The sequence below is a fragment of the Podarcis bocagei genome, assembly GCF_964188305.1.
Source record: "Podarcis bocagei genome assembly, chromosome: 3".
In the NCBI taxonomy this organism is placed as follows: domain Eukaryota; kingdom Metazoa; phylum Chordata; class Lepidosauria; order Squamata; family Lacertidae; genus Podarcis; species Podarcis bocagei.
In genome coordinates, this window is record NC_138127.1 from 70,109,076 (window position 1) to 70,132,572 (window position 23,497).

General features: G+C 43.1%; 1 protein-coding gene across 6 annotated transcripts in view; it reads left to right on the plus strand.

Annotated features, from left to right (window-relative positions):
* Nucleotides 1-18,902: 18,902 nt before the first annotated feature.
* Nucleotides 18,903-23,497, plus strand: part of TJAP1 (tight junction associated protein 1) — a 43,051-nt gene continuing 38,456 nt past the window's right edge. For 2 of the 6 annotated variants that reach the window (XM_081187581.1, XM_081187582.1), the window contains exon 1: nucleotides 22,955-23,133. The gene's annotated coding sequence lies outside the window, so the exon portion shown is untranslated. Of the gene's footprint in view, nucleotides 19,624-22,954; nucleotides 23,134-23,497 lie in introns of those variants that run through there. The other 4 variants (XM_081187583.1, XM_081187584.1, XM_081187580.1 and 1 more) reach the window with 4 other exon arrangements.

Sequence of the window (23,497 nt, forward strand, 5' to 3'; positions counted from 1 at the left end):
TTGTCCAGAACAAAGCATTCACCTTGGCTACAATGGCAATTTTCTACCATTTCAGAGAATTTGATTAAGATATTCCAGTGTGCTAGAGGCTTTTCTCAGGCATGGGAAAGAATGGTAAGGTGTGGTTTCTCCATTATGCATCTCTTCAGGGCTTGATTTGTGCTAGAAGTCATTCATCGGATACTGAAATGCAGAAGAACACTATTTTAGCAGAACTAAGCCCAGCTATTGAAAACCACCTCCAGAACAGACCCCTAGCTCAGATTAAGCCTCAAGGACAGAAAAAAGAACAGCAGTAGGGAAATGTTTGCACCTCATTGTCTAGCCCTGAAAGCTTAGGATAAAGCTATACTAACAAAACCACACACACAAAAAAGATGGGGAGGGGAATCTTTCATAATGTAAATATGCTACATTGACATTACTCTTGTGTTCTCTGTGAAATATTACTAAGCCAAGTAGTTGGGGTTTTTTTTTAAGGAGAGCATTTCCTAAGGAGACCCATCGAAGAGTTTACACAGATATTCCGATATTTCATATCTTGTTTTGCCTACTGCCATGAATCCCCCAGAGGCTTCTGGAACTAATCAGCTGCCCGATCACAATGCAGGGGGGAGTCTTTGCATTAGAACGTGTTCACCGATATATTCTGCATTTAACAAAACCCTATAACGTGAGAAACAAACGGGGGTGAGGAAGGTGCCTTGGTGCATGTGCTGTGTTTTTGCATCAGTTCCATTTGATGCTTCCTTTGCAGGCCCCCCTCTCCAATTGTCATCGCCATCATGTGCACACGGACACAAAGATTACCTGCTAAAGTCAGCTGGTGCTGCTTCCCTTTCTTTGGTTGGCTGCAACTTGCTCCTTGGAGACAGCTGGACACCAGTGGCACAACACAGATGCCAAGTGGAGGGAACAAGATGATACTATGGCATCCCCCCATTGAGTGTCATTCCACAATACAAAGAGAAAAATGAAACACTTTGCTGCTCAGGAACTTGATGAAACGCTCCCTGCCCACACTCTTAATCCCCACAGGGAGGCTGGGAGTGAGTGGGGAGGAGGGGGCACAGCGGAAACCAGCTGGAGAGAGACCACAAACCCCACAGAGCTGCCAACTCAAATTAGTGTCTCATAAATTGGCATTCACTGTAGGTCAGTCTCAAGCAAACATATACGCAGAAGCCAATGCCAAGTTAGGCTTTATGAATTGAAACAAATGTTCTCGCTGCCACCCCCATGCTGCACCCTCCCTCTCGCTCTTCCCATTCCACCCAGGCCCACAACAAACAAGCAGCCTGCTGGCCCTGCGGCGATGTAACCCAATGCCCGACCATTGTTTCCCCTTCCCCGAGGGCTATATTTGACTCTGCAGCCACACTGTTTATATATATATGCATGTGTGTGCGTGTGCATGCATACACTTTGGTATTCAGCGCTTCATTCCCCAGATGCCCAGGATTGCTTGCAAATAGCTTCCACGGGCAGTAGGTGTGTGTGGTGGTTGTGTGTGTGTGTGTGTGTGTGTGTGGAGGAGAAGGAGAGAGGATGGGCAAAAGTGAATCAGCTTCATTTGTCATTTTCACCTATCTGCCCCCCAGGTGGAGGCTGGCTTTGTCGAGAAGTAGTTCTACACATGCCGCAGCAAAAAAAGAGGTATCCGCCCTCTCAAGTTGCCATTTGCCACCGCTCGCCCCCTGCCCGCCCACTCCCCAGCGCAAATGTTGCCTGCTAAAATCAGCAATTAGATCCCTCTTTGAAAGCGGGAGGTAGACTGTGCGCAGTAGTACAAAGACGCTTCAGCTCTCGTTCTCGTGGCACACTGTGGTCAGGATTATGTAGGTTAATCCATGCTGGAGGGGAAAGGATTGAGGTGTTTATAATCTTCCTTTGGATTGGGTGTGTGTATGTGATGTACTATGATCCTTTATGGAACTGGTGTGGATGATTTTGTCCTTCAGTTCGTAAGACTGAAGTTCATAAGACTAGAAGGGACCAAAGGCAAGGCCACCCACCCGCTAGCTCCATCCTGATCAACCTGTGCAATCCAGACTACCGTGTGAGCAGCTACACTGCATCCATGTACCTCCTCAGCAAAAGCCCTTCACCCTGGTCATCCAACTCAAGCCTGCTTGTGAATAGGTCCTGCTTCCCACAGCGGCTGACCAAATGCCAGTGTGCAACACCCACACACAGGACTTGAGGCCCATAGCGCTCTCTCCCTTGTGTTCCCCTGCAACTGGAATTCAGAGGCATGCTGCTGCCTGCAACACGGAAGGTAGCACATAGCCATCATGGTTAGTAGCCATTGAACCTTGTCATCCATAAAACAGAGATTAGTTTGGCTTCTTGGCCTTCAGCTGCAACTATTTTGAGAACAGAACAAAACAGGGAAAGAAAAAGAACAAAGAATTGGCAGAGGAGACACAGAGACAATGTGTTGTTTTCTTATTTTAAACATAAATTTGAGTTGTTAAAATTTAAACTACACTCCTGAAATTGCAGCACTTAAATATTAATCATCCCTCCCCAAGCCTTCAAAAATTTCCCAGATATGTGCAAGCTCCATTTTCATGTTCATTCTGAGGCCTGACTGCAGAAATAGGCACAGTTGTGTGAACGAAGTGTGCTTCTCCATCCAGTGCATATGAACCTGAATCTAAGTGCTTCTGAGTTCAGTGGGACTTACGGTAAATTTGAATGTGTGTGCACAGGATTGCAACCTTACTGCCATTATCGGCACGGGCTTCTGCCTCAGAAATAAGTGCTTCACTCGACCACCTTTCCATCCATTTCCAGCTTTGTGCTTTGCAAATCTCTGTGATTGCTGGAGGTGCTGCTCAGTTCCAGGGCTGCATATTAACTTAATATTAAAGCTCCTTGAATCAAGACCAAGACCCAAAACATTCTATTCAATGCAATGAAAGTGTGCCAGAGATCAGCCTTCTGTTTATTGTCAGTCACCATACTAGTTCTAGGGGCCCACCCACTGAACAGGAGAGCTGTAAAGCAAGAGAAATAAATAGCTTTTGCGTGCTGCGGGATAGTGGTAGCAGCTCCTCATTCTAGAAGTGTTTCCTGGAAGCTAAAAGGAGTGTTAGGGCTCTGTAGACTTTTTACACCAGCCTAGCAAAAGAACTATGCCTCAGGCTACAATAAATTGGATGCTTAGATGGGTGCTGCTTGGATTTCATAATGCTTTTATTACAAATAAAGAGAAATATTGTAATTAGCATGCTGACTCAATACTGATTGAATATTCTCAACCCTTAGTTACAAATGAAATGGTAGGGGCAAATAAGGAACACTGACAGTCATTCCGAGTCAGAGTCAAGTTGCACTACTGCAGTCACTGAGTCACTAACTATCATTGGAAATATTAGGTGATACCCAACAGTCATACTCAGAGAGTAGATTCTTTTAATTTAATGGACTTGAGTTATTTACGTCAATTGATTTCAATTGATCTACTCTATCATTTGATGTCATCCATTCATATTAGAATTATTAGGTGTGTTAAATGCTTCTACAGGGACTTTTCTGCAGAAACACTTTACACTTAAATCCTTAGCACAGTTGCTAGGGTGCAAGTCCCAGTGAATTAAGTGGGATTTGCTTCTTAATACACTTAGACTAGAATCCATTGGTTTGTAGTTACACATTTACACAGGTATCCAAGCAGTGGAATCAGTCACAGAAATGGTCCCTTGAAAGGAGTATAATATGCTTTAACATATATTATAATACACTGCCCTAGAATCCATAGGATGAAGGCAGTTTAAATATTTTTAAAATAAACAATAAATGTGTGATTTAGCCCTTAGCAACTTCAAAAATAGAAGTACATTTATTGTAAGCAGACATATTTATGTTCCAAGGCAGAGGTGTAATTTCCTGAAATATTCAGACAGCATTAATCAAATAGCCTAAAGCCAATATTTGGGAAACTATGATAACACTACAGAGTAGCATAGAAGTCTCCATCCTAACTCTAACACCCTGCAATGTATTGGTCCTCAATTCCCAGTGTCGGAAATGTGAAAAGATGGATGGCAAAGCCACCAAATCATGGAAATTCAAAGGATCATTTATATGCAAGTTGTGTAGTTGACTCATTTGGACTACATGGGAATCATTCCAGGTGCCATGCCATGGATGGTAGATATTATGTTGGAACTGACTTTCAGTGAGGATATGTAGTGCTGTGTATTTGTGTTGCTGTTTCTCTTGTCAAAGCGCAGCCATTTTCATATCAGGTCTATGAGAGTTATGCTTCCAGCTTGCCAATCACCTTCTGCTTCATGTTAACCAAGCCTTCCCAGGCAACAGCTTCTATTTTTCCTCAGGTCCAATTTGAAATGTAACTAGAGTTTTATTTCATTTGGTCAATCTATCTGCATGACTCAGGAGCTCACCAGCTATGCTAGAAACTAGGATCTATTATTCTAGAAAAGGAAGTGTGTCCCGTCCCCCCACCCAGCAGTGGTCCTGCCTTGCCAGATTTTTTGAGCCTCTGAGTTATTTTGTTCTCTAGCAGTGTGGCAACTTTATTACAAACCATTGCAACTAGTAATCTTGCCCTGACAGAGCAGTCGGACTTTTATTGACGTTAGCAGGCTGATTTAAAAATAATAATTCTCACATTTGTATACTGCACATTCTCCCAGGGCCCAGAGTGGTGTATGTGATTTCTTCCATTTTATCTACAGAATAATCCCATGAGGTAGGCTAAGGTGATAGATAATGGCTGACCCATGGCCCCCTAGGAACCATAGATGAAAATTAATTTGAAAGCAGATCTCCACATAGTTTGATACTATCCACTAAGCAATACTGGCTCTCAGTGTTTTGTTTTTGTTGAAAATCAATCTTATTGTTTAATTTATCCTTTTGCTTTGTGTTATTCTGAAACTCTGGCCAGATAGTGAGTCATGCAGCAGTAGTATGAGTCATACTACTACTTGATTCTGGGTTACTGAATAAATATTCCTTAGGGGAATGGAGAGGCTGATGTTATTCAGACTACCAGCTTGGATATAAATATGTAGTAATAAAGCTGGTGGCAGCTATTCTGGATGAACATGAAACCAAGTTAGCTTAAGTGTTGAGAGCCAGCTCACAAATTCGTCTGATGTGGACTCACATTGACTCAATCAGACCAAGTGAAATCATGCACCTGCAATCTGCCCATTAAATCAACTCCGTTGATAATAATATACCTTGATTGCATCCAATAGCCAAGCCTTTGCATTCTTCTCAGTTGTAGAAACAAGACTGCAGAACAAGGTTAAATTGCCACGATCCCTTCCGGGATCTAATAAGCATAAAAGTGGCATAAGATTGAAGCCTTTTGTGCAGCAGAAAATGTAACAGAATATGTGTATGTCACATATCGACCTCATTCCCACCCTACACACATCTGAGGTCCCCTTGACATAGGAACCCATGCATACAGGAGACTCCAGTTCTACAGTCTATACCCTGCCAAAATTGAGAGTAAAGATTGTTTCGTCAGTGTAGTGTTGCATGCCATGAAGTTTCCTGACAGGGTAGTATACCATCTCTCCCACACATGTAGGATAAGCCTCATGATCCATTAGAAGGTTCCTGTGACCCACAGACACGTCCTGAACTACTATCTGAGAATGCCTTACAAGAGGCAAGGATAAACAACTTATACACCCTGATAAGTTGTTTTTCCTTACATTTGGTAGGGCATTCTCAGGTAATAGACCAGGACTTGTCTGTGTGTATGGCTGGATGACCCCTTAGGAGACAGGGGAAATAAAAGAATGTGCAATTAAGTTGCATATGAATTCATTCATTCATTCATCCTCATCCTAACTTGATCCTTCCTGAATGAATAAAGTGGACTGTACGGTGCTACCTTATTGAAATTGTTAAACTGGAAAATAAAAAAGGATGCTATTTAGTGATACCCAGACAGAAGATGGGCATTTTGCAAATCCAGTGGGTGTTCATGAGTTTGTGGTGGGGGGCAGCCTCTGCAAAAGTATAATATATGGTGTGGGTCTAACCCCTGAGAAGGACCCATCACCTATGCCCATCACCCATCACCAGATAGGTTCTGACTTGTGAGCAGTCTTGGTTGTCTAAAAGGTGAGTTTTATAATGTGACCTTTAGTGTTTTGTCCTGTCACTTTAAAATGGATTCAGTGTGCTATAGAGACACTAATGTAATGAGAAGGCAAAATATTTTCTGTTTTTGGGGGGTGTTGTATGTATGTCAGAATCTCCAAATTTTGTAACAAGATGACCCAAAACAGTACATTCTACTTATTGTCTTTTAATTCCCCCTAACACCCTGCCCAGCCCTGCCAGTGGACCATAAGGAAACAGTGTGGGCTACTTTAACATTTGCGCCTCAGAAGTATTTATTGGCCCTCTCAATTTCATCTCCTTCCATCAGAACTTGCTTTAATCAATAGAAAGATAAGAGTGTTTGATAGGATGGCATTGAATGCTCCTGAATATCTGTTAAGCAAAGATATATATTCAATCAATCTTTCGTGTGGGCTGCAGACATTGTCTTCCTTCCCAAGATCCTCAATTCAAGATTCTCAGTTGGGGGGGGGGGGGAGAGAATCAAAATTAAGCAAATTGGGTAAAGTTAACCCCCTTAAAAAATCTGGATTTCATACTAACCACTGACCTTATCTTCAAATTAGTGTAATCTTACCTGTATTTTATTTTTGATCCCAGCAACAAACATTCAACAGTGACTGGTTTGTATTTATTGATGTCTAGCAGGCTAGGTACTAAAAATATCGGTGAACTACTGACTCTTTTGCTACAACCTGAATCATGATGGGTTACAGCAAAATGTCAGGATTTCTGGTCCAGATTGCATCTTCCTTTTAGCAAAAGAACTCAGAACAATAATGTCTGAATATAATCTTCCCCAGCCAGAGGTTCATTTCAGACTACATGACTCCTTGGCCACAGAGTTTTCTTGTGAGCAGGCAGTAATGAAGTCAGCTAAGCGCCAGCCATGTCCTAGGGTAAGGTAATTCTTCCTTCACCTGCCTGGACCTGTCCCTATAAACAACAGGCTCCACAGGGGAAAGCAGTGTTATGGATTTCACAAGACTTCTCCTCGATGCTGCAGGGATATGTTCAGCAGAAACAGCAACATTCCAACGGTCCTGTCACCCCATGCTGCATAGCTGTGCATCAGACCAGGCAGGGACTCGGCGTGATCAGGAGTGTGGGGTCAAATGCAGTCACAGTCTGCGGTGAATTATCAACATAAAAGTGTTGCTGAAACACACAGGATGAGAATTCCCCTCCCCCCTTCATGTGTGGAAGCTCTGCTTGCGATGCCACACACACCCAGAGAGAAAGAGAGCACCGTGAAACTGCACACACAACTCGCCTCATGCTCAGCCCAAAGCCCACAGGTAGGGGTGAAACTAGGGTTTATTTCACCTGGGTCAAAAACCCAGTTTGGCAAACAACAATATGCTACCACTCAGTGGATTTGTAACTGGCTGACTGACCGAACCCAAAGGGTGCTCATCAACGGTTCCTCTTCATCCTGGAGAAGAGTGACTAGTGGGGTGCCACAGGGTTCTGTCTTGGGCCCGGTCTTATTCAACATCTTTATCAACGACTTGGATGATGGACTCAAGGGCATCCTGATCAGATTTGCAGATGACACCAAACTGGGAGGGGTAGCTAACACCCCATAGGACAGGATCACACTTCAAAACGACCTTGACAGATTAGAGAACTGGGCCAAAACAAACAAGATGAACTTTAATAGGGAGAAATGTAAAGTATTGCACTTGGGCAAAAAAAAGGAGAGGCACAAATACAATATGGGGGACACCTGGCTTGAGAGCAGTACATGTGAAAAGGATCTAGGAGTCTTGGTTGACCACAAACTTGACATGAGCCAACAGTGTGATGCGGCAGCTAAAAAAGCCAATGCAATTCTGGGCTGCATCAATAGGAGTATAGCATCTAGATCAAGGGAAGTAATAGTGCCACTGTATTCTGCTCTGGTCAGACCTCACCTGGAGTACTGTGTCCAGTTCTGGGCACCACAGTTCAAGAAGGACACTGACAAACTGGAACGTGTCCAGAGGAGGGCAACCAAAATGGTCAAAGGCCTGGAAATGATGCCTTATGAGGAACGGCTAAGGGAGCTGGGCATGTTTAGCCTGGAGAAGAGGAGTTAAAGGGGTGATATGATAGCCATGTTCAAATATATAAAAGGATGTCACATAGAGGAGGGAGAAAGGTTGTTTTCTGCTGCTCCAGAGAAGCGGACACAGAGCAATGGATCCAAACTACAAGAAAGAAGATTCCACCTAAACATTAGGAAGAACTTCCTGACAGTAAGAGCTGTTCGACAGTGGAATTTGCTGCCAAGGAGTGTGGTGGAGTCTCCTACTTTGGAGGTCTTTAAGCAGAGGCTTGACAACCATATGTCATGAGTGCTCTGATGGTGTTTCCTGCTTGGCAGGGGGTTGGACTCGATGGCCCTTGTGGTCTCTTCCAACTCTATGATTCTATGATAACCACCACCACAACAACAACCACATGCATTTGTGTACACACACACACACACACAGACACACACACACAGACACACACACACAGGTTGGGAGCCTCAATAGTGCCCCTCAGGAGGCTTCACCTGGAGTAGAAAACCAGGTTAGCCCCCAACATAGCTACAGCACTGCCCACAGGTGGTAATCTATGCAACTGCATAACCCATATTGCAAGCCTTATCCCTTTTCACCCATTCCATAAAGTCTGACACCCCTATCCACTAAGCATTTTAGTCAGCTTCTTGAGGAGAGGGGAAATGAGTATACTTTGTGTTCGCACAAGAACCCATATCCATAATCCACATATACCCCTGAATCCATTTCATACTTTTCTGATTTTTCTGAGTTCCCATATTCTTGGCCATGGAGATCGTAAGTCCTTAACAGGCTGGACAGTTTGCATGGCAGGTGTTGCCACAGGGACCCTGAGGATCATCTAGTCCAACCCCTGCAATGCAGGAAGATGCAGCTGTCCCATACGGGGATCAGACCTGTAACCTTGCTGCTGTTAGCACCATGCTCTAACCAACCCAGCTATCCAAGCTCTACATGTACTGAATTTTTCATGTGGCGTAATTAAAGCATTGCATCTCTCCCTGAAATTCAAGGCATGGTCCAATCCTCATGTGATCCCACGGTCCAATCAATCATGTACATTTGAATGTAACATCAACAACAGCAGCAGCAACAACAACAACAACATAATAATAATAATTGTCAGTTTCCTGCATTTTAATTGTACCTCTGTTGCTTCTGCCTCCTGAACAGGTTGCCTTGTTCTGTCTTGCACTGCTGAATGGGATGGATATCCCAGTTTCTTGGTGGGAACATGCAGAACCTGGTCAGTTCCCCATGAAGAATCTGCACAGTCCCCCATTATGACATGGAATGATAATGAAGCTAAGAAGACAGAGGTTCTGTTAAATCTCTTTCTAGATGATGCATTATGCTCCAAGTTCCAGGCATCCACTCTGTCAATTCTCAGACTTGTGCTTTACTAAACAGAGAGATTCATCTTTCTGCAGAGGGACACATGACCCTCCAATGGTCTCTTCTATGGACTTATGCCAGTCTATATAAAGTGCTGACTCTTGGAAAGTATGTTGAAGAGATTACTTTCTGCTTTTCACCAAGGGCCATAAATTCAGCTGGTATTTAATAGAATCTAAAATGTATTTCCAAGGCTCTTTGGTGGTAACTTCAGCATCAGCCGGAGCCCCCTTGAAATAAAGGGATTATTGGGAGCCAAGTGTTAAATTACCTGATGCTTGTTAATTGAACTTCAGAGGATTTACTGAGCAACTGGTTCCAGCAAGGAACAGCACTGTGGTATTAATGGTGTTTATAATAGTAAATATAATATTGCATAGTCAAGTTCCTCTCGTAGCATCCATTGCGCAAAGAGCTTTCTCGTCTGCTTAATGAAACCCGAGGAAAGGGAAAATGATGGACCCTCAACAGTGAGTCTTGGGTTTGGCATTTAAATTGGGAGGAGGGGAATAGGGTTTTCTGTTGTGATTAGAGTTAGAGGCTGGGAACTGGATTTTTTTAATTCTGCTGCCAGCACTTTCCTGCATATTTATCATGAAATTATTTGAAGGAACATAAAAATCCAATTAGTTGATCTATACCTTACCTGGTGTCCTCCTGATGTTTTATGCTGCGACTCCTACGAAACCTGACCATTGGTCACTGGCTGGGGTTGATGTAGTCCAAAACATGTGGAAGGCACCAGATTGCAGACGGTTGATGTAATCTAAACCTGCAAAAAATGGCCCTGTACAGTCAAACCACCTTGAAAGTACTAGTCCATTCTGTAGCCTAGAAGCCGCCTATGTTCCAACAGTTTATAATAACCATCCATATTGTAGAATGTTGCAGAAAAGAACCAAAGTGTGCAAGATTCTTTACCACTCTTCACCAAAGACAGGGCAGTTTACCAAAATACAAATTGCCTTGAAGGAACAGGAGTTTCTGCTTGATTTTGAGCACATTAGTTAGGATGTATTTATTTAGAGATTTAGAGATTTCTGTCCTCCCGCCCTTCTAGTGTCCATCCATGCACCACTTGGAGCAGTTTATAAACATTTAAAAGAGTAATAAAAAGCACATACAATACATTCAATAAATTAAGGGTGTAACAAAAATATAAAGACAGAGTCAAACGTGAAGGAAGAGAATACAGATAAAACCTAGCGTTCAATAAAAGTTCAGCATTTGGTAGACAAAAGCTGGCTATAATAAGAATGTCTTGACCAGCCAAGGAATGGACAATGCAAGAAGGATCTACCATGGGGCAAAGTGTTCTGCAATATTGGGAAAGTCACTGAGAAGGCCCTGTCTTTTGTCACTACCAGTCTACTCTTAACAGGGACACAGAGGACCTCTACTGATCTTAGGAAGCGGACAGGTTGGTAAGGGAGGAGGCAATCCTCCAGTATTCTGAACTCAAGCCATTTAAGGCTTTAATCATCAACACTTTGAATTGTTCCCAGAAGCAAAGAGGCAGCCAATGCAGATATTGCAGGGTAGGCATCATGTGTTCCCAAGGACATGTGCCTGCTAACATTCTTCCTGCTGCATTTTGGACCACCTGCAGCTTCCAAAGGCTCTTCAACCATAGTCACATGTGAAGTGCATTGCTGTGATCCAGTCCTGATAGATCTTAGTCCTGTGCATTATCATAGTTAGGACTAACTTCCTCAGGTTCAGGTGCAAGTGGCACATCAGGCTAATCTACGCAAAAGCACTCCCGGCCACCACCACCTGGTCATCCAGATGCAGGGCTGAATTCAAGAGCATACCAAAACTGTATGCCTGTTTTTTTAAGGGGAATACCATCCAAAATGGATCACTGGCATCTGGTCTGGATTGAGCTTTACCTCCAGTTTAGAACTCCAACAAATTTCATGGCATTAGGTACAGAAAGGGAAAGAAGAGTTGGGTGTCATTCACATACTGATGACAATGTATTCCAAAGCCTCAGACATGGAGGATAAAATGGATCCCTATGAAGGGCACCTAATTGTCAAAAATGGAACCCTACAACATCACCTTCCTGAACTGAACTTTAAGAGAGGACTGGAGCCACCACTGAAGAGCACTTTCCAAACCCTCCCCTGCTAGGCAGTATAGAAAGATATTATGCTCAATGGTATTGAATTCCATGGTGAGGTCCTTTTTAGGTCCTGGAAAAGGTCATCTACTCAGCTGACCAAAGTTGCTTCCATCCTTAAACCAGGCCTGAAGCCATTTTGAAATGGGCCGAAAATTTATGCTGAGAATTTCTGGATCTGAGATGCCACTACACGCTCAAGCATTAATTGCCCCTACCTGGAGCAGAACTCAAAAAGCCTGTAAAACAACCTCTTACAGGATTTTAATGTGTTACTTTCTTTTAAATCCTCTGCTTTTAAGAGCACTGTAAAAGAGCAAATGGCTCTTATAATTGTCACCTACAGCAGACACCCTCAGAAACCTGAACAGGGCACAACTGTGAAGGCTTCAAGACAGAAGGGCCCATCGGAAATGGGAAACCTCATTGTGGCTATGAAAATTTCATCAGCTGGCGCTAGGGAGGCAAGAATCTGGAAGTGTAGAGCAGATGGGCAGCCTGGATTCTTGGAGTCATTGTCTTTCTGCCTGTTATCTGACTCCAGTGCCGAGAGAGGATTTGGAGAATTTATGGAGGGCCAAGTACTGAGCGCCTTTCTTGAAATATCCCTGACTGATGTATGAACTGATGTACTGCTAACTCCCCAGAAGTCATACAAATGAAGTAATCTCTTCCATTGCACAATATGTTCCCAAGGTCATGCAAGTCGGACCCTGCCAAGTGCCTCTTCTTCCCATGTACGATTAACTGTATCAGTATTTGCTGCTGAGCTGTGAGTCTTGGGGGGGGCATGATTTTAAGGCAAATGTATTTTAGATACTATCCAGATAGCATGCATCTTTCTTCCATTTCTATAAATAAAGGAGTTTTAAGCATCATTAAGTAAGCAGCCAGTTATCTTCATAGACACCTACCATACCTCCATTTTGTACAATTAATTTAATAAAGAAGTGTGTATACCGATTATAGGAATGCAGAAGAGTCCAGCAGGGTCTGAATATGATCTCTTCCTCGTCTTTTGTCTCACAATTGGCCAAGCAGAGATCTATCTATTTGAAGTCCACAAGCAAAACCTGAGTTTAACATTACTCTCCTGTTTCTTGAACCCTAGCAACTGGCATTCAGAAACATAGTGCTTCTGATGCTGGAGACTCTAATTCACAGAGAGTCAGTTGGATACAGCAGCTAGGGCTAGGATTGGACTGTAGAGAGCTGGGTTCAAATCCCTGATGACCATCAAGCCACTTGACTTTAAGCCAGTGAAATCTCAGCCTGACCTGCTTTACACAAGAAAGCATGGGAGAAAATGGAAATGGGAGAAAATAACCCTTTGTATTTTGTCCAGAGGATTTTGGAAGAAAGGTGGAACACAAATATAATGAGTAATAATAAACAGCAAACAGAATACGGTCCGCATTGTGGTATAGGACTCAAATAATCATGAGTACTGTACAGTATTGAGAACAATCCACAGAGTTGCTCAGAGTTACCTTCAATAGACCTTGATACCAAAGGTATACTACCCACCATCCTATCTTATATTTCAGAAACACCCACCCTCTTGTCTTTTTCTAATATGGTTTATTCCATTCTCCACCCACACCTTTTCCTTTCTGCCTAGTCCCACAGCCAGTTTAGAAGAATCCTTTGTTTGTGGTGCTGTACCTGTTACCATAGTAACTAGTTATGCTTTGTCCTCAGATATTGCCCGCAGAGCCCCATCCTATGTAAAGTCAGGAGTGCCTTTGAAATTAATGGGCTTGGATGTACTTAGGACTAGGCTGGTACAGAGTCAGAAGAGGGTTATTGGAAACTAGTTACATAACAAGGGAGAAGAGGTCCAGTTCCATTCTTACAATAACTACCTTGTACTCTCCTGTCTGTACAAGTCCCCATCCACATAACTCTCTCCTTTCAGTACATTTGTACAGTTAAATGTTTGCCTGATCATTTTAGTGAGAGAAATGGACAGGCAGCAAACCACTATGGGGTTGGAGATAATTCCTCACCCCCCCCCCTGCATTCATTACTGAGCTTAGTGAAGTATTCAAAGATTTATTCACTGGGCCATCTCCTCTCCCAACTCTGTTAAAGAAGTCTGGGGTTTGTAGCAGCCAGCCAACAATGTGTACATACAAGTACATGGACACTGTGGAGGAGCTGAAACCAGCTGCTAGATTCACAAGCATCCTCATTATAAAATATACTTTCCCCCCTTTTGTTTTTCCTTTCTTAATGATTTATTAAAGGTAAAGATAAAGGGACCCCTGACCATTAGGTCCAGTCGTGACTGACTCTGGGGTTGCGACGCTCATCTCACTTTATTGGCCGAGGGAGCCGGTGTACAGCTTCCGTGTCATGTGGCCAGCATGACTAAGCCGCTTCTGGCGAACCAGAGTAGTGCATGGAAACGCCGTTTACCTTCCCGCCGGAGCAGTGGCTATTTATCTACTTGCACTTTGACGTGCTTTCGAACTGCTAGGTTGGCAGGAGCATGGACCAAGCAACGGGAGCTCACCCCGTCGCGGGAATTCGAACTGCCGACCGGCAAGTCCTAGGCTCTGTGGTTTAACCCACAGTGCCACCCCTTTCACCATTGCTTGCAAGGGCCTGCCATATACTGTACTTCAATTTATCTCCACCTCCCACCTCTCAAAGTTAATAATAGACAATTCTTTATATATATATATATATATATATATATATATATATATATATATATATATATATGCTTTCGTAGATTTTCACGGGTACAGGAATGCAGGTTTTGGTGTCTTCGGGTGTCTTCCCGTGTAAGAGTTGGGGTGTCTAGGCGACGTTTCGACGAGGTCTCACTCGTCATCTTCAGGCTGGTGCTTTCGGCTTCTTGTTACTAGAACAGAGCAGGATCTCAGTGTTTGAGTTCCTATAAATACTGTTGAGGGGGTGTGGTGTATAGCCTCCAACGTTCTGGGCAGAGAGGGAGTTCCCAGATTAGTGTGCCTTTTCTTCTTTTGTTCCTTAATTACTTGAGGGATATCTTGAGTGATTTCTTGAGTGATATTCTGAGTACCACTTAGGAGGGTCATTAGGTGTGGATTAGTTGCTAAAGCTTTCGTGTCTTGACCTCTTGAGCTTGTGAAAAGTTTTTCTGAGAAGATGGCTGTACTGCACTTAGTTGTGCTCTGGCTTGGCTTCGTGTATAGGGGCGAGCTGTGGTTTTGTGCCCTGTGCCAGCCAGATCTGTGTAGGGATTGCAGGGGGGTGCAGCATCCGGAGGTGCCAATATGGTTTGGCTACTGGATGGTGTCTGTACTTTATCTGTGGAGAGGGTCTGGGTTTGGGTCTGGTGTGGTTGATTGGAGATGGCGTTCTGTGTGTCTCTGGTTCTGGTGTCGGTTTTTGTGGGGAGGGCTAATTTCCAGATGTCTGGCAGGCGGGACGTGTCGTCACGCTTGTTCATGTTGTGAGGGTGTTTCTCTATCTCGATGGCTTCCATGATTATTCTCTTGTGGTGATGTTCCATGTTAAAGAGCAATTTGGAATCTGCAAAATTAATTTCGTGTCCTGTTTCTTTCATGTGTTGGTAAAGAGAGGAAGTTTTTTCTTCTTTTTTGACGGCATTCTTGTGTTCTGCGATACGTGCATTTATTCGTCTGTTTGTTTGTCCAATGTACGTGGCTGGGCAGACTTTGCAGGGTATTTCATAGACCCCTTGGTTTTCTAACTGGATTTTATCTTTTGGGTTTCTGAGGATATTGGCTATTTTTTGGTTGGTGCAAAAGGCTGTTTTGATATTGTGTTTATGGAGGATTTTGCTAATTTTATCTGTAGTGCCCTTGATATAAGGAAGAGGGCACTACAGATAAAATTAGCAAAATCCTCCATAAACACAATATCAAAACAGCCTTTTGCACCAACCAAAAAATAGCCAATATCCTCAGAAACCCAAAAGATAAAATCCAGTTAGAAAACCAAGGGGTCTATGAAATACCCTGCAAAGTCTGCCCAGCCACGTACATTGGACAAACAAACAGACGAATAAATGCACGTATCGCAGAACACAAGAATGCCGTCAAAAAAGAAGAAAAAACTTCCTCTCTTTACCAACACATGAAAGAAACAGGACACGAAATTAATTTTGCAGATTCCAAATTGCTCTTTAACATGGAACATCACCACAAGAGAATAATCATGGAAGCCATCGAGATAGAGAAACACCCTCACAACATGAACAAGCGTGACGACACGTCCCGCCTGCCAGACATCTGGAAATTAGCCCTCCCCACAAAAACCGACACCAGAACCAGAGACACACAGAACGCCATCTCCAATCAACCACACCAGACCCAAACCCAGACCCTCTCCACAGATAAAGTACAGACACCATCCAGTAGCCAAACCATATTGGCACCTCCGGATGCTGCACCCCCCTGCAATCCCTACACAGATCTGGCTGGCACAGGGCACAAAACCACAGCTCGCCCCTATACACGAAGCCAAGCCAGAGCACAACTAAGTGCAGTACAGCCATCTTCTCAGAAAAACTTTTCACAAGCTCAAGAGGTCAAGACACGAAAGCTTTAGCAACTAATCCACACCTAATGACCCTCCTAAGTGGTACTCAGAATATCACTCAAGAAATCACTCAAGATATCCCTCAAGTAATTAAGGAACAAAAGAAGAAAAGGCACACTAATCTGGGAACTCCCTCTCTGCCCAGAACGTTGGAGGCTATACACCACACCCCCTCAACAGTATTTATAGGAACTCAAACACTGAGATCCTGCTCTGTTCTAGTAACAAGAAGCCGAAAGCACCAGCCTGAAGATGACGAGTGAGACCTCGTCGAAACGTCGCCTAGACACCCCAACTCTTACACGGGAAGACACCCGAAGACACCAAAACCTGCATATATATATATATATATATATACTATATATGATTTTCTTTTCTCATAACAAATATCCAATATCATTGCTTAACATTCATTTTCCAGTTTCCCCCCTCCCTGTTGACTTTCCCCAAATTCCATTTCTGGTTTATTACAGCAAATGTTACATTCTGCTGTTTGTACATAATATTATGTTGTCACCTGCTATATTTCTTGTTCTCTGTAAATAAAGTTGAAAATGTTTATTTAAATTCTGCCAACGAGTCCATTTTTGTTGTTGTTACTGCAAATAAGTTGTAAAAGGTTCTCATTCCTTTTCAAAGTCACTATTGTCCTTTTCACACAGTTTATCCGTTAACTTTGCTAACTCTGCATAGTTCATCAGCTTTTCTTGCCACTGTTCTTTTGATGGTACTTCTCCAGTCTTCCAATTTTGTGTTATTAAGATTCTTGCGGCTGTTGTAGCATAAATAAATAATGTCTGTTTTTCATCTGGCAAGTCTTGTCCTAAAAAACCTAACAGAAAAGCTTCTGCTTTTTTAACAGAACTTGTTTCAAACATTTTTTAATTTTTTTTTTCCAATTCATTGTATATCATTTCCCAATTTTTTAAATGATCTTGCAATTTTACATGTGGTAAAATGTACAATTCTTTGCCCAATGCAGACGCCCTTCACAGTAAGAACAGTTGAACAGTAAGATGAGTATTAGCAAAATGCATGCTTAGAGGTCACTTCAGGATTTTGGAGACAAAGCAGGGAGGTTCCAGCAGTTTATAGCAGAAGCCCTAGAAAATTAGTATTCTGATGAGGAGCCTCTGCTTGGAATTTCAGATTTTGTTGCAAGTGGTTCATAGACCTCAGGAGGCTAATTTGCTGAATGGGTGCTGTACTTGCACGACTCCGTTGGCAATCTTATACATACTTACCTATGAGTGTCCTATTGAACTCAATTATACTTACTTCTGAATAGGTATGCATAGGACTGAATAGGCACACATACCTAATTTCCAAGTCAGATTGCAGTATTGCTCAGTTTGTTATTGCAGGTGATTTTAGTGTCATTTGAAACAACCCCCTGAATTACTTTATTCTGTCAGAATTACATTCATGTGGGTTCTCCTGAAGGATGCTCCTGACATGTGATTATGAAAGAGCTGGTCCTGGTTTGGTAATCTTCCCCCAGGGCAATGGGCAAGGCTATGTAGATCCTTTTGGTTGTTCAGAGACCCTTCTTCAGAAAACTTTTCAGGCTGTAGACAAAAATTACTTGATGGGAAACGATGCAGGCAGAAGTTTATTATTGCATTTCAAAAGACTAACCTGTGTATTGTGGCAGGATATATTGTGGACTAGTCTTCTTGATCAATAGCATGAAATGTTATCCCCAGTTTGCAGGAAAGAAATAGGTTAGCTAGCCAGTATTGATACTTCATTGGTTTACTCTGGTCTTTTGACATTCCCTGATATTTTAATACCAGATGTTATTGATCCTTCGATTGAGCAGTTATCTAATTTTTATATTATTGTTGGGTTCAGTGTGTTTTAAATTATAATTATATTTACATTATATTTATATTAAATTATAATTATATAATTATAAATTATAATTAAATTACAGTTATAATGTATACTGCCTTGGTCATGTTTTGTTTAAGGACAGCATATAACTGTTTAAATAAATGAATGAATAAATTAAAGCGCGCTGCAAATTCAACAAAGTGATCCAGCTGTTTACTTGGACATACGTTCCACACCACTTCCAAGTAAACACACTTCAGTATTATTCCCAAGCGTGCAGAGGATTGCAGCCTGATGCTGTAGCCTTACAATGCAATCCTATGCCTCCTAATACGAAGCAAGCACCATTGAGTTCAATAGGACTTAACATGAGGTAAGCAGGATTGCGCCCTTAAGCCCTCTCACCGAAGGAGTACCTGATTCATTTAGACTTAACTAGCTTATTAAATATTGCGCTGCAGAAGTAATGCGTGACATGTAGAGCCGCCATAAATAAAAAAGCATTTATTATTGAATATATCACCACCTTAACTAAAACACAAAAAAAATCATTTAAATGTGTTGACAAGCCTACAGTTTGCCTCAAGACTCGCCCCGCCCGATTCCACCCATAGCAAAACTTGTTTTTTCTTCTTCGTGTTTTATTTCCTAAGGTCGCCGCCTACCTTTCCCCATCCTCCACTTTCCCCGCTGTCATGGTAACCCTCCCAACGCCCGGCGCGCTCTCTCCCTCTCTCAAAATCATCCCACCCGCTCCTTCGCTCTCGGTTTGATGATGATGCAAGCGCGCCGGTACGTGGGGATTCCGCCGGATTACCCGGCATGCCCCGCGGCAAAATGGCGGCCTGAGCCGAGCGCGCGGGTCCCGGCTGAGAGGGGCGGGGGGCAAAGTTTTGCGGCGGGCAAAGGGCGCTTTCCAACCGGCTCGGAACCGGCCTCAAAGTTACGGGGGTTCCCCCAGGGAAGCCGGAGCGCGGGGTTGGGCCCCGGTAGGTGGAGGCGCGGATCCGAAGCGGGGAGCCTGTTGCTGAGATCCGGAGCCCCTCGGTGGGACCACGGGGCGCCCGTGGTTGGGGCCGGGTCGCCAGCCGCCTCTTGGCCCTGGGCTGATGCGGGGTCGTCCGTAGGCAGCAGCAGCAGCGGGTACCGGCGGGCGGGGCTGACCTGCATCCTCCGTCGGGATCGCGGCTGAGTTGCAGGGAGTGGGCAAGCCGGCTAGGTCTGGGGGTGAAGCGGAGCGGTGGGCTCTCTTGGGGCTGAAAGTTTGATATAAGTGAGCCACGGGGGAGCTGGCTTTTGGGGGACAATTGGAGCAGGAGTTGGGGGAATTGAGAATGGATATTAATAGGTGCGGATTTAAGAATTGATTTAGATCTACTCTTGGGGCAGTAATTTCTTGCCCGTACTGTGTGCACAACAGAGGGGGGAATAAGTAAGACTGAAACTTACTGCTGGAGGAGAAATCGCCTGCCTGAGGGACAAAGGATGGAAACAGTGGAGATTAGTACATAGTACTAAAAGGAGCTGCTGGAGCAGGTGAGAGTGAAATTCATGTAGTGTAATTTAACTTTACAGTATCTTTATTCCCATTATTTGTGATGATAAAACTTGTTTCTGCTGTACTTATAGGAATTGGAAATCTTCAGTGAAAACAGCTCCAGACTGAGAGTTATTCTAGGTTATTTATGTTTATTTATGGTTATTTGTTTTGAAGATTTATATCCAGCCTTTAAATCTAATGAGTCTCAAGACGGGTTACAAGAAACAGGTGACAGTGTATAGTCTCATGGATGCTGGCATAAGTGATTGATTGTGAACAAGAAGTCTAGCTAAGGAAGGTAGTAAGATACAGTATGTGAAATAAAAGGGAAAGATGATATTATTTGACATTTCAGTGATAGGCAAGAGTGAATGGACAAAGTATTGAATGGCCATGACCTGAGAGAAGCTGGAGCAAGTGAGAGGCTTCTCCGTAGTTGTTTGTGACTCTCAGCACTGCACATCTGTCTTGCAGAATTGCATTTGTTGTGGATACAGATTTAAGTGAAGTAATGAAAGAGGAAATTTGTGGCTTTAGACTGTGTCATCTGCGCTGACACAGCTTTGTCTGCCAGTTGGACCAGCAGGGCTCATAAATAAGAGTTTGTGGTTTTTCTTGGCATATAAACAGGATTAAATTAAATATGCACAATTTGTGGATACAGTAGAAATGGATTTGGTTTCTGAAATGGATTAGTGTTGTCCACGTACACACAAATTTAGCTGAAATCTCTTTGTTTTCCAAAAAATAAATTGATTGCTGTATAACAGAACCACAAGGCTGTCAAGCAAAATGGACACAGTCTACCAAGATCTGCGAGAGGAGTTAAAATGATCATTTGTATAAGTAATGTAATTTGCTTGTTTTCACCAAAAGGATGGGAAACTACCCAACTAATCTGTATCAAGAAGCTGTTATACCCCTGGCATCTAGGTACCGTTGGTGAGCACCAATGACTCACATAATCCCTGGTCATTGTAGCTGTGTCTAATGGGAGATGGAGGCCAACAAAATCTAGAGGACCATAGGTTAGTATATACTGATCTAAATGCTAGAATGGAAAGATCTCTGCCAGCTGCTTCATTTTGAAGAGGAAAAAAGTGACACTTCCGCTTACAATTCAGCTATGAGAAAATATCCCAAACAAACCAAATTCAAGAATAATGTGAGGGAAAGTACGTTAGAGGGGATTAGTATTAGTATCCATTTCTCATCACTATACAGGAGATAGAAGTAAACTAGGATGGAGTTGTACCAGAGAAGGCTTGACCTAGAGTCTTCCTTGCCTTGAGAAGAATAGGAAGTTGAATGTAAGCACTGAATTGCCTTTCCTTGAGGAGACATTCTAGCACTGGAATATAGAAAGCAGTACATTCCAAGGGTAGTGTTCTTCCTCTTTCCCCCTCCCCTGCCAGCAACCCTGCTAATTGCAGAACCTCTATGATCCATCACCCAAATACACCGTTAGTGGAGACAAACAAGCCTGTCTTACAATGCCTCATAAAAGTATACCCAGAGACCTACGTGACCATGGTGTGGAAGTCACAGGTCCCTTTTACCGAATGATACAGGAAGTCACTCAGCACTTGGAGGACACTGGATTTCTAGGTCAAAGAAATGATTTCCCTAAGCCAGGGATACTATGAAGACCACCTTGCTTGGAACAGATTTCTTGAATGAAACAAAAAGGGGTTATGTGTTGCATTAGGGGCTGCCTATGCATTTCCTGAATGTCCTGCATAAGCCTAACATGTGCTTCTCTTCCAGGGAGTAGAAGATGTGGGATGAAAGGAATATGGGAGGCTGCTTTATGCAGAGTCCGATAATTGGCCTGCCTAGCTCATTATTGACTACAGTGAGTGGCATTGCCTCTCCAGGGTTACTTTTAAATGCCAGGGATTGAACTCAAGACTGCCTGCCTGCAATTTGCAAAGCATGTTCTCTATCAATGATCAGTCTTAAAAATCATAAAATGTAGCAAAATCTGTTATACTTTTCCCACTTAGGGGAGAGTATAAAGGGATTGAGATGGATAATGTGGCAGTCAAAGGCTATGTGAATAGGCAAGGAAGAGAGAAACTGGTCCCTCTCCTGCAAATAGCCCTCTTGATTTTCTCTGGCAAGAACGTCTGAAAGGTATATTTGTGGCCATCATGTCTAACTTATTAGCTTGCAGAGCACCTGGCTAGTTACTATAGATTGCTAGATTAGGCTGATGTTGGTTTGCTTCAGCAAGGAAATTCTTATGAAAGAAGTCTAATCCGTATGGGTAATTCCTAGATAGCTTCGGCCAGTGCTTTTCTTCTGGGGGTACACATACCCCTAAACATTTTGTGAATCTAAATATGGCTTCATTGAGGGGCAGTATTTCAATATGAGTAGAAAAATGAGAATACCCCTAAGCATTTTTTTTTTTGGGGGGGGAAGCATTGACTTCAGCTGATACTTTGCAAATCAGGAGTGGGGAACCTCCAGCCCCTGCACCAAACGTGGTCTGACAGGTTCAAATTTGGTCTGCAAGACTATTTCCCCCAAATCTTGTCCAACTAACATAATATGTGCCATCAGGTGTGTGGCAGGTAGTGATGTGGCTGCCTGTGCACAATTGAGAGCCTTAAAGTATGCTCCTAATTGTGCACTGGCAAGGGAAAGCAGCCATTGGCTCTACCACCCATCAGTGGCTCAGCAGTAGAGTTGGAACTTGATGGATTGACTGTATATGATTCTTTGATGTCTGACTTTGGGACTTCAAAGCACCCAGTCACCTGATATTGTGATTGACAGGTGCGGAGCCCTCCCAAATTTGGCCTGGTAGGCTTGATCCAGGATCTGGCCACAGAGCTCATACCTGCTTTAAATAATCGCTGTAAGGAAGACTTTCTCAAAATGCCTTATTAAAATAGTTCTTAAGAGCTATGAGGAAGTGACAAAGGTGAATACACAGCAACCTTTATTTTTAAGTCCATTCTTTTATATAAAATTTTTGTAAGCCATATCCATTTTATATGAATTTTGGCTAATTGCCTATTTAGTGCTCAAAGTAAACTGCATGTAAACACAATGGCAATCAACGGGTCACAAATCTGGATATTTTAGAGGCGTGAGTTGCACAACTAAGGGTATACCTGTTGCCTAGCCCTAAGTGTTGTTTTTGCACTAAAGACTCCTGCCAGGCTTGGATATAGTTGTGTCTGATCTTCAGGAACACTGAGCACACTTTTTCTTAGTCACTGCTCGGAGAATAAAAGTATGTGGAATTTGGTCCCTCCACGTCGCAGGCCCATAGTGAACTTTAGTCAGAATGATACGGGAAACTGTGCTGCCTTGTGGGAAGGAGATCATAAGACTATTCTAGCTTGATCTCATGCCTCCTTCATCCTATTCATACTGATGTCTTTGACCCATTATGCACCGAAGACCTGCTCATAATTCAGGATTGTCTCTTGTGCTGTCCCTGGTTGGAAGAGCTGCTGATTGATTCAGAAGCTAATAAAGGAGGAACTCTGGTAAGCAGGACTGTCTGACGTTCTTAATATGGGTTCTCTGAAGCCTGCTGGAGAAAGCATATTAAGTGTCGAGTCTTCTGATTTCCATTTAATGTGAGGAAGATCAGCCCCCTCTCAGTTCAAAGGATCTCTTGGAGGGATTCATAGTGGGCTCCTTTCTTCCCCACTTTAGCCACTTCCCTGCTTTACCCCCTGTACAAGACTTGTTGGAAAAACATCATGTCGTTTCCTGCCTGTGCAGGAAATCCATTGGTGTCTTTCTCAGGGAAGGGGTTGGCCTGCATCCACTACAGTTCCTTGAATTATGAGGTAGGCATGTGAAGTCCACGTGAGAGAGCCAGTGTGGTGTAGTGGTTAAGAGCGG